The sequence below is a fragment of the Schistocerca gregaria genome, chromosome 2 (assembly GCF_023897955.1).
Source record: "Schistocerca gregaria isolate iqSchGreg1 chromosome 2, iqSchGreg1.2, whole genome shotgun sequence".
NCBI lineage: Eukaryota > Metazoa > Arthropoda > Insecta > Orthoptera > Acrididae > Schistocerca > Schistocerca gregaria.
The window spans coordinates 122,028,174-122,040,201 of NC_064921.1; the positions used below are offsets into that span (position 1 = coordinate 122,028,174).

The 12,028-nt window shown below is 42.7% G+C and overlaps 1 protein-coding gene across 1 annotated transcript in view; it reads right to left on the reverse strand.

Annotated features, from left to right (window-relative positions):
• The window catches only part of LOC126336485 (dynein axonemal heavy chain 7), a 978,012-nt gene that overhangs the window by 580,653 nt on the left and 385,331 nt on the right, over positions 1–12,028 (reverse strand). The window lies entirely within an intron of this gene.

Genomic DNA, 12,028 nt, shown 5'->3' on the forward strand with positions numbered 1-12,028 from the left:
ATACTTGTCACAGCTGCTGCACCTCATGCGAAGGCAAGTTGGATGTATCACTGGAGCCCAAGTATTCTCAGATATCTTCTGCCAATCGATGGAGTCTAGGCTGAAGTTTGGGCCAGTCTGTTGGGGAGTAGGTGCTGGATATGGTGGATATGGTGCAGTTCAGTCTCCATGGACACTTCAGGCCAAAAGTGTTCAGCCTACATCAGTGGTGAGGGGAGGGGTCCACCAGTGGCTGGGGTGGGTATTGGAAATGGTGTAGGGAGGAGACAGGTTTCTACCTCTTTGGGCTTCTGTCACTGGTCATTGTTGACTTCCTGTTGATGTCAAATGTACGGTGGAAGTCATAGTAATAAAGGGCAGACTGGTGGGTTGGCTTGTCCCTGAAATGGTTGCAGATGGCATTCCCACTCAGTGGTGGAGTAGGGGTGGTACATCACATTGTACGCAGAGCTGCTCCTCTCTGCCATCTACATCAAACATCTGCCTGCCCCTGTTGCTGGTGGCGACATCTTGGGGCCACTCAATGTCCTGGCCAAAACTACGAGCCCAGACATGGAAGCCTACATGGTAATGTGTTTCTGCCTGTGAATGGTGAGCCTGCTGAGTCCAGTGCAGCAGCTTCAATAGGGTGTGGGGTTGGCACCCATGTAGAATTTTGTCTGGGCTACATCCATTTAAGAAGTGGACCAGTAGGTGGGAAAGAATATGGTGTGTGTGCTTCCCTGAATTCTGCTGTCATCAATAGTTTGCAAATCTGAATCTTCAGTGTCCTTACCATCTCCTTGGATTCCAAATTGAATGCAGGATGTAAAGGGATGGTGGTCAGGTGCTCAGTGCTGCACCATTGACAAAATCCTGAAGTGGTGATGCAGTGAACTGAGGGCCATTGCCAGAAATCTGAGTGAAAGGTGCCCCTCTATTGCAAATATGATGGACATGGCATGGACAGTAGCTGCCGTAATGGATGTAGACACCCTTTCGACATATGGAAAATTAGGGAGGTCACTGACAACTAGCAACCACGTTGCTCCCCTGAAATCAATATGTGCTCTTTGCCAGAGGTAGTCAGGATGTGGGCAACTGCACTGAACCTGATGGGCTGTGGGCCCATGCATGGCACTTATGGGTGGTGCATTCAATGGTGGTGTCTTCTCCAGGCCAACACACAACACCACACGATTGCCTCCATTTTGTACATTTCCCAGTGTGCAGGTGGAAGAGGTTCAGGACAGGGGGCAGAGCATGGGAGGAACTACTACCTGGCATTCATCATCATCTGTAGTCAACAAAATGACCCCCTCAGTTATTATAAGCCTGTGCCATAAGGAAAAATCGGTGCACCATTCCGGATCAATTCCCTTAGGCAACCCCCCCCCCCCCCCCCCACCCTCCCCCTCCCCACAACACACACACACACACACACACACACACACACACACACACACACATGCAGCAGACAATACCCTGCAGTGGAGTGAATCATGGACTGTTTCTCCTCCTACTTCACATGCTGTAATCAGAAATTATTTAAGGTTGTGCTGCTGATTTGCATCTAAAGTAAAACACTGCACTTGATGCCCATCAAATTTAGTAACTGAACTGCATGGCCAACGAGAAAATGAATCAGACTCAGAGTGACATGTGGTGATTAGTGACCAGTTGAAACTTAGCACCACAAAAATGCATATTAAACTTATAGAAATACATATGACACATCTGGATGCCGTATATGATAGTCAACACTTCCTTCTGAATGTACAAGTTGTTCCTCTGCACCACATTTAAATGATTTTGATGTAAATGCAATGAGCTGTTCTGTGCTGTCAGTATATTTATGGGACAGTACAGTACCACACAAATTTAATACCTTTTTATGCAGTTCATTGAGCAGATGGAAAATATGGTCAACAATGGGATCAAACTTGGAATATTAATTTACTTTGCTGAGGAACGACTGTAGTTCTTTGAGGTTCTTAGGAGCCACTAAGTTAGTGATTGCATACACATGATCCTGTGAGGGTGTGAGCCCATCTCTACATAATACATATATGTCCCAAGAACTTGACTCTCGCCTCAAAGAAATCATATTCGTTGAGGTGACAATGCAGACCATGGGGTATGAGTCACTCAAACAATATCTGTAGAATGCACAGCTGCTGCTCCCACTTGGCCCCAGTAACACACTGGATACACTGAATGAATTGCTCAAGATATCTCTGAAACACTGTAGTCATGTTTGCAAACATAATGGCAACCTGTCATCATCTACATGGATGAATGAACAGATTCCTGAATGTGCCCGGGGCCACAACTACCCTTAATGAGCTGATACAGATTAGGCCTATAGTTTCACTCAAAATCTGTCTCTGTCACCTTCAACCCACTGCTGTTACACTTTCAGAAAATAAAAGAATAAAATTAGGCAATAGGCAAGGAAAAAGATCGAGAAAATGCCACTTGTTTTGCTTTGTTTAAAGTGGATCTCAGCCTGCTAATACATAATCTATACACAATGCTTCTGCAGCCATTCTCCATGGATCATGCCAAGATAAAGACTGCAATGTATTAGCAAACTTGAGTTACGCATTTGTAGCCAATCAGCATGGCGTAGCCTTAGTCACAAATGCAGTGATTGGAAACTTAAGTACAGTTAAACGTTCATTATTACAATTAATTAGAACTGATTTGTTTTTGGACATTCCTGTTTTATCTCAGCTGATACAAGGGTATTTACTTGACTAGGCATTATTATCCCCTACACTTTATATTTACAGTATACCCCCTTTTAGCCACTATCAGGGTTGAGACTTGTTTTAAACAAGTGTATTACACAAGGCCTACAAAATTATGAAAAGGAATAGTTCCTACTCACCACAGAGTGGAGAAGCTGAGTTGCAGATAGGCACAACAAAAAGACTGGGTGTGGCCTTAGCAGCAATAGACTGCAGTCATGTATGTGTATGTATGTGTGAGTTGCATTTGCATGTGTGTGTGTGTGTGTGTGTGTGTGTGTGTGTGTGTGTGTGGATGGGTGGGTATACGTTTCATTTCCAATTAAGGCCTTTTTGGCCAAAATCTCATTTTCTGACAGTCTTTTTGTTGTGCCTATCTGCATTTAGCATCTCTGCTATATGGTGAGCAGCAGCTATCCTTTTTGTAGTACTGTTACATCCCAGCCTGGATTCTACATTGTTGAACCTAAAAAATTCTTACTTGGAAAGCCATAGATGGTGCAGCAAATAATATACCAAAAGCAAGAGAGAAATGACCACAGAAAATAAGCTGCAAGATAGTGTGTAGTGTGCTGATGGCCAAATTTGTTGAAGCATGCCAGCCAAGGCAAACAGTTGAGTCGTATCCTGGCTTTCAGTGTACAAAACAGATTATGTACAAGAAAGAGCAGTGATGCCATTGATGATGTGGGCTGCAGTCTGGATATGATTGATGGCACAAACTTTTTTGTGGTCTTTTGACAACAATGGGGAGAAAACATTGCACAAGCCTCAGCTCAGTTCAGTACACTCCAGCAGCAAACTTCTACTGATGAGGATGAGGGACTGCTGCACTAAACTACTGAATCTTGTGTTGCTGGACTATCAGTGCTCTGTAAATCGGATAATGATGTGGATTGGAAGTGATCGGTTGATCACGGAGCATGATGGTAACTGATGCTACCAACAATGTCAACACCACAGGAATTATGGAAATAGCTTCCATTGACAGAATTACTTTGTGGGCTTTGGTAATTTTTAAGATAGCACTCAAGGTAGGATCAGATGCCTCTATAGCCTTGCACTAATTTCTTGATTGGGAGTGAGATTGATAATAGCAATATGGAGTAATGAGTTAACATGTGCTGTGCCACACTGTTTACAGGAAAAGTCAGCATCTCATGTTGGATAGGGTTTCTTATATTGCTTAACACACTGATTAAACTTGATCCTTGCTGCAAATGACTTGAGTTTGGCACAGTTTTTCAGCAAACCACAAACACCAGGAAAAGTAAAGCTACTATAATCTGAAAGAGATTGTAATATTTGCACCACTTTTTGCAGCTTACTACTAGAAGATCTTAAAGAGTGCATACTGATGTTTACAGTAACTTATTAGACTTGTGTTGCAAGAACTTCAGCAGCTGTGTCTGCTGTTTCTGGCAGAATTCTCACTACTTTTCTTGCTGTTACTGTTGCTGCAGTTGTTCCTGCTGTAGTTGCAAGTGCTTCTGCCACAAGTTTAGATATTGGGATTCCAAGTCTGACTGGAATATTTGCACAGTGAGGATGTTCTCATCACCACTCTTTTATACTACTTTGTGACAGTAGGACATTGTTTATGGTACTCTCACTGATGCTGTAGGCAATTCATGAGGTAAATGAACAAAAAAACCAAAGTGCGGCAACATTGTTTTAAGCGTATACAATAATCCAGGAAGCACTCCAAGTCAGGCAAAGTCAAAACTAAACTATTCAATGGTGCATAACTAAAGGCTTCAATGACTAGTGTGAAACTGGCTTGCAATAGCTAAACTGCGATATTTAGCAGTAAACATTTGACACAGGTTGGTACCATGTGACTTGGTTGCCATGGCTGCTGCATATCACACATGTGCAAGTTATGACTATTGCCTGGAGTCTGAAAATATTTGACATGTTCTCCCTATTGATACTTGGGTGATGTAGAGAATCCACATCACCTTGGAGACTGAAGTATCAATGGAAAAGATGATGTTTTACATTTCAGGGTGCTCTTTAATTATTTCCCCTTTCTTTATCACATAGAATAGTCAAGTCTGTGCATACCAAAAGCAAGGAAATACAATACAAGAAGAAGGGAAATTTCACCAAGATTATAAATGTGTAGACTATTATTACTATGTTTAGAAAAGTAGCAGATACCTTTCAGTACAATGAAACATTGAATAATTGCTTTGGAGAGAAATGTTACAGCCCGTACAAAGCCCCAGTTTGATAGCATTTCAGTCTGTCAGAAAGTTGAAAAAAAAGAATGCTTTTCTGATGAGTGAAAGGTGCATTTTACTCCAACATCACATCCTACAAAAAGTGATCATTACTTCATTTTGAAAGACAGTTCTTATACAGGTACTAGCTCAGTGCTCAATGCTTTGCTAATTTTTTATGACTCACCAGTTGATCAATGGCATAATAGAAGAGTAGTAATCCTTGAGGAGCTGGATTTGTAATTGTACCAATAGATGGATTGAAGAAGTATTGCTTCTGCTGCAACTACCACCATTTGAACAGTGAGGCTCTGACAGATGCTTATCTCATTCCAAACACCATAGAAATCAATAATAACCTTAGGCAGCATATTTCTTGACAATGTACCTGAGAGTGGGTACCACCAATTAGAGGTGGCTCGTTAGGATAAAGCAAGTCTGGATTTTCAGAAACTTTGGAATATTGTCAGTATAGAAGACTGCTGTTTGGTTTAAAGAACACACCAGCACATTCCAGTGTTTGTTGGATGGAGTGTTGAAAGGATTGAAGCATTGTCAATGTTTAGTGTACCTGGATGACATAACTGTTTTTTTTTCCAATAGATAAACAGGAACATAGGCAATGACTGAGGGAGGCATTCAAGAGCTTACGGGCTGCAAATTTAACACTGAGTAATGAAAAATATCACTTTGCATGGGAAGAAGTGAATTATTTGGGTCATGTAATTAGTAAGGAAGTGGGAAGGACTGATCCAAGACTGATACAAGTGGTGGATCATTTTCCAATACCAGGGACAAACAAAGAGTTGCAGCCTTTCCTGGGTCTTGCAATTACTATTGAAAATTTGTGAGGGGGTTTGCAGGTACAGCACAACTGCAGTTACTAATGAACAGTATGAAATTTTGTGGGCTGAGGAGTGTCAGAAAGCATTAATTAAGCCTAAGGAAGTATTGATGTCACATACAGTGTTGGTGTTCCTGGATTTTCAGATGGAATTTGTATTATCATGTGATACATAGAACCATGCTTTCTGTTGTGTTTTGAGCCACAAGGTTGATGGAGATGAACAGCCTACTGCTTTTGCACTGATTCAATTGAATGGAGCTGACAGGAATTTTTCTACCAGAGAGATAGAGAGAGTGAGAGAGAGAGAGAGAGAGAGAGAGAGAGGGGGGGGGGGGGGGGGGAGGGAGGGAGGGAGGGAGATGCTTTGCCGGTGTATAGAGAAATGTACTGGATGAGTAATGTACTGGAGGAAGTTTAAAGTAGTGACCGACAATGCTGTTTTAAAGTAGTTATTATGTTTGGAAGACCTATGCAATAGACTGACAAGGTAGGTATTAAAACTCAGTGAATTTGAATATGAAGTAATTCACAAACCAGAGAAGAAACATGAATATGAAGACATACTAAGAACGAAGGTAACAGTGATGCAAGCACTGGGTTAGAACCTTGCTGAGTGGCAAGCAGCACAGAACACTGACAGGGAACGTAAGCAGCACCGTTAGCAGCAGCAGTTCAGTATGTGTGACAGCTTGTTGTGTGGAAAGATGAGACTAGGACCATAACTGGTTTTACCATTCAAGTTAATGGAAGAAGTACTGAGAGAAATGCATGATTTTGTTTTGAGGCTGCAGAACAGTGAATTGAGGATGGTAGAGATGTACAGGTGGAAAGGTAGAAAAAGTGATGTTGATCACTATGTCAACAGCTGTGTACAGTGTGCTCGACATACAGGTTTTAGATGAAAACAAGTATTATTGTAGAGATTGCCAGAAGCCACAGAACAGTTTAGATTTATTAGGGTGGATGTGTTAGGACCATTTAACCAAACTCCATCAGGGGATCATTTTGTGTTGACTATAATGGACATTTCTCTCATTGTATAGAGATGCTGCTTATGCCGAACCAGCAGCCTATTGCAGTCGCACAAATGTTGGTGACTAAAGGGGTACTGAAGTTTGGGATGACACACACAATAACTAAGATCTTTTCTTTATCTCTTAAGCATCCTCTTTATATATATCTGCCCTTATATATCTCTGTCCTTACTCTTTGCCTTTCCAAACAGCACAATCCATAGCCCTCACCCGCCTAATCCTTCACCTATACATCGACTCGGCCAATGAACACACCCGTCAACTCCTATCCCAAATCAAAGTCCTCAATCTTTCCTCTCCCACATCCACACCGGCTGTACATAGCATCCTCCTACAGGCCAACCGCAAATTAGAACAACATGCCACCCTCCACCTCAAAAAACTATCCAATCTCCTGGTTTCCAACCTCCGGAAAGGCAACTCACTCACCCTCCACAACCTTTCCAACAAACCTCAACCTCCTCTCATTGCACACAGACCCAGTCTCTCCCATCTACTCAATCTCCCACTTCCAGCTCCACTCCCCCCAACACCTCAAAACTCTAGTCAATACAATCTGGAACCACAACACCCCAATTCAGTAGTTAACCTTTCCTCCAAACCCCTCTCCCAATCCGAAACCTCTGTCCTATCCAAAGGCCTCACCTTCAGCCCCACTCCCATGTTCAACCAAACTGCCCTTGTCAAGGATTTACTGTCCTACACTCGTAGTCTCTGCTGGAAATATCACTTTGCCACGAAGAAAAACAATCCTGATCCCACTTCTAATGATCCAACTCCCCAAGACACTATCCAAATTGAACCCTGCCTGCAACAGTTCCGTCCTCCATCACAGCGGGACCCACCTCCTCTTCCTCAAAATCACCCTCTCCAAACCTTCCAGGAATTTCTCACTTCCAGCCTTGCCTCTCAATCTTTCTTGAAAAACCTTAATCCTACTCCCAACATCACCACAGCTGAATCCCAGGCTATCCGTGATCTGAAAGCTGACCGATCCATCATCATTCTTCCGGCTGACAAGGGTTCCAAGACTGTGGTACTTGATCGTCGGGAGTATGTGGCTGAGGGACTGCGTCAGCTTTCAGACAACTCTACATACAAAGTTTGCCGAGGTAATCCCATTCCTGATGTCCAGGCGGAGCTTCAAGGAATCCTCAGAACCTTAGGCCCCCTACAAAACCTTTCACCTGACTCCATCAAACTCCTCACCCCACCAATACCTCGCACTCCTACCTTCTACCTACTTCCTAAAATTCACAAACCCAAACATCCTGGCCGCCCCATTGTAGCTGGTTACCAAGCCCCCACAGAACGTATCTCTGCCTACGTAGATCAACACCTTCAACCCATTACATGCAGTCTCCCATCCTTCATCAAAGACACCAACCACTTTCTCGAACGCCTGGAATCCGTACCCAGTCTGTTACCCCCGGAAACCATCCTTGTGACCATTGATGCCACTTCCCTATACACAAATATCCCGCACGTCCAGGGCCTCGCTGCAATGGAGCACTTCCTTTCACGCCGATCACCTGCCACCCTACCTAAAACCTCTTTCCTCGTCACCTTAGCCAGCTTCATCCTGACCCACAACTTCTTCACTTTTGAAGGCCAGACATACCAACAATTAAAGGGAACAGCCATGGGTACCAGGATGGCCCCCTCGTATGCCAACCTATTTATGGGTCGCTTAGAGGAAGCCTTCTTGGTTACCCAAGCCTGCCAACCCAAAGTTTGGTACAGATTTATTGATGACATCTTCATGATCTGGACTCACAGTGAAGAACAACTCCAGAATTTCCTCTCCAACCTCAACTCCTTTGGTTCCATCAGATTCACCTGGTCCTACTCCAAATCCCATGCCACTTTCCTAGACGTTGACCTCCATCTGTCCAATGGCCAGCTGTACACATCCGTCCACATCAAACCCACCAACAAGCAACAGTACCTCCATTATGACAGCTGCCACCCATTCCATATCAAATGGTCCCTTCCCTACAGCCTAGGCCTTCGTGGCAAACGAATCTGCTCCAGTCCTGAATCCCTCGACCATTACACCAACAACCTGAAAACAGCTTTCGCATCCCGCAACTACCCTCCCAACCTGGTACAGAAGCAGATAACCAGAGCCACTTCCTCATCCCCTCAAACCCAGAACCACTCACAGAAGAACCCCAAAAGTGCCCCACTTGTAACAGAATACTTCCCGGGACTGGATCAGACCTTGAATGTGGCTCTCCAGCAGGGATACGACTTCCTAAAATCCTGCCCCGAAATGAGATCCATCCTTCATGAAATCCTCCCCACTCCACCAAGAGTGTCTTTCCGCCGTCCACCTAACCTTCGTAACCTCTTGGTTCATCCCTATGAAATCCCCAAACCACCTCCCCTACCCTCTGGCTCCTACCCTTGCAACCGCCCCCGGTGTAAAACCTGTCCTATGCACCCTCCCACCACCACCTACTCCAGTCCTGTAACCCGGAAGGTGTACACGATCAAAGGTAGAGCCACATGTGAAAGCACCCACGTGATTTACCAACTGACCTGCCTGCACTGTGATGCTTTCTATGTGGGAATGACCAGCAACAAACTGTCCATTCGCATGAATGGACACAGGCAGACAGTGTTTGTTGGTAATGAGGATCACCCTGTGGCTAAACATGCCTTGATGCACGGCCAGCACATCTTGGCACAGTGTTACACCATCCGAGTTATCTGGATACTTCCCACCAACACCAACCTATCCGAACTCCGGAGATGGGAACTCGCCCTTCAGTATATCCTCTCTTCTCGATATCCGCCAGGCCTCAACCTCCGCTAATTTCAAGTTGCCGTCGCTCATACGTCACCTGTCTTTCAACAACTTCTTTGCCTCTGTACTTCCGCCTCGACTGACATCTCTACCCTTACTCTTTGCCTTTAAATATGTCTGCTTGTGTCTGTGTATGTGCGGTTGGATATGTGTGTATGTGTGTGTGTGTGTGCGCGCGAGTGTACACCTGTCCTTTTTTTCCCCTAAGGGAAGTCTTCCCGCTCCCGGGATTGGAATGACTCCTTACCCTCTCCCTTAAAACCCACATCCTTTCATTTTTCCCTCTCCTTCCCTCTTTCCTGACAAAGCAACTGCCAGTTGCGAAAGCTCGTAATTCTGTGGTGTGTTTGTGTGTTTTGTTCATGTGCCTGTCTGCCGGCGCTTTCCCGCTTGGTAAGTCTTGGAATCTTTGTTTTTAATATATTTTTCCCATGTGGAAGTTTCTTTCTATTTTATTTATATATATATTATACCATAGATAACATTGGCATACAAACAAAACAAGTAGAGATATGCTCTTCAATTTTTTAAATTCTTTATATTCAGCTGTTTATCCCTATAAGAGGTAACGGATGGACTTGTTACAAGTTCACCAAGTTAATACTGTTAACAGATTTATTTACCCTATAAGTCGTAGCAGGCAGACATATGAAGAGTTCTGCCCATTAATATTGTTCAAAAATGTCTACTCTAACAGGACATTAAAGAAGTGTTATAAAAGTTATTTGGGAGACATAGTTGATTAAAAAACCATCTGTTCATCATTCTGCGATGTGCTGAGAATCCTGCATCAAGAGGATCGAAGCAAACATGAGCAGAAGAGGGTCGATCGTCATAACCAATGGCGATAACATGAAGTATTTAAATTTAAATGGTGAATGTTCATCTTAAATGCATTAAATATTGAAGGTCTGTTGATATTAGTGCCAGTTAAAGTTTGCTCAAGGTGCCTTCCAATTTCTTTCAATTATTCTTTCAAAATTTCCCTTTTAATTATTTAAGCAGCAATTTTTAATCAGTTTCCATTATATATTACTTATTTGTTCCCCTTGCGACTATTCAATGGTGAATGTTCAAAGAACAGCACTGAGAGGAATATGAGCAGACCTTTCAATTGTTGAGATAATTTTTTTTTAGATAAATGATCCATTTTATTGTTACAAGTAACTAATGAGGTCTTTGTTGCAATTGTTACACATTTGTGAGATTGGAACTATTAACAACTTGAAGGAGCAAATTAAAATTTAGTACTGCCTACAAATAAGACGCACCAGGAATGCGGATTTCAGTGGTAAAAGGTAGGGAGCTGCTACGCTGTATGCTTGTATGGCCGTGCTTGGCACTGTCTCTCTCAAAGTAAATAATCTCTTTTCCTTCCCATTTATATCCATTACAGAAAGTGCATTTCTATAGGAAAGACAAAAGTTTGTGTAAAGTCAACATTTAAGTGCAAAATCATTCACTCAAATTCTGTAAGACTGTATAAGAGAACAATAAGGTTCATTAATGAATATGCATATAAAACTGCTTTAATTGAAAAGTACCAGTATAAACAAAATTTCGTTTTTGAAAAAAAAATTTCTTTTCATAATTTTGGTAAACATTGTTTACAGCAGAGTCAAATGAAATGGCCATTGTTGAAAATTGATTACAAATTGCAAATTGGCAACAGATGAAAGTAACATGCCAACTTGTGAACTAGCCAATGGCTACTAAAAGAACCAGGTTGGCATCCCACTATTAATAAATTATGACACTGGTAATATAACTAATCATGATGCTACTTTAATGATGCTCGATGAGACAATTTCTCAGGTCACACCAGGAAACATTTTTTCAAATAGTGAAACTGAAGTGCATGACAGTGAAAATTGCTTTGATTACTTGCTCATGACATTGCAAACTCAAGAACAGGGAACAGTTCAAAAAAAGCAATGAAATACTAGTGACACCCACAATTTGACACAAGTCATGTAACTAATAACACAACAACTTAACCCATCAAGCGTGTGTGACAGCTTATGCTGTCCACCACCGACTGCTCATATGGCGTGTGCGAAGTCATTTGCCTTCTGCGCTTTTTGTATTCATTTATCCTCTCCGCCAATGCAGTTTGAATGACAGCCACTAGATGACAGTGCCATACATTCCTTAGCTTCATGTTGACCGAGTTAGGGAGTTCGCATTTGTTATTCACGTGGGTTACGAACGTTTTTGTCTTTGTGTGGGTGGTGATTCTCCATAGGTTGTGCACAATAGCTGGACTGATGGAAGATGAAGTTCTGCAACTTTTGATGGAGAGTGATATTGAGGAAAACGAGTTGTCATTGTCTTTTGATGATTCTTCAGATGATGAATCTACTGTGCATGATGCAGTC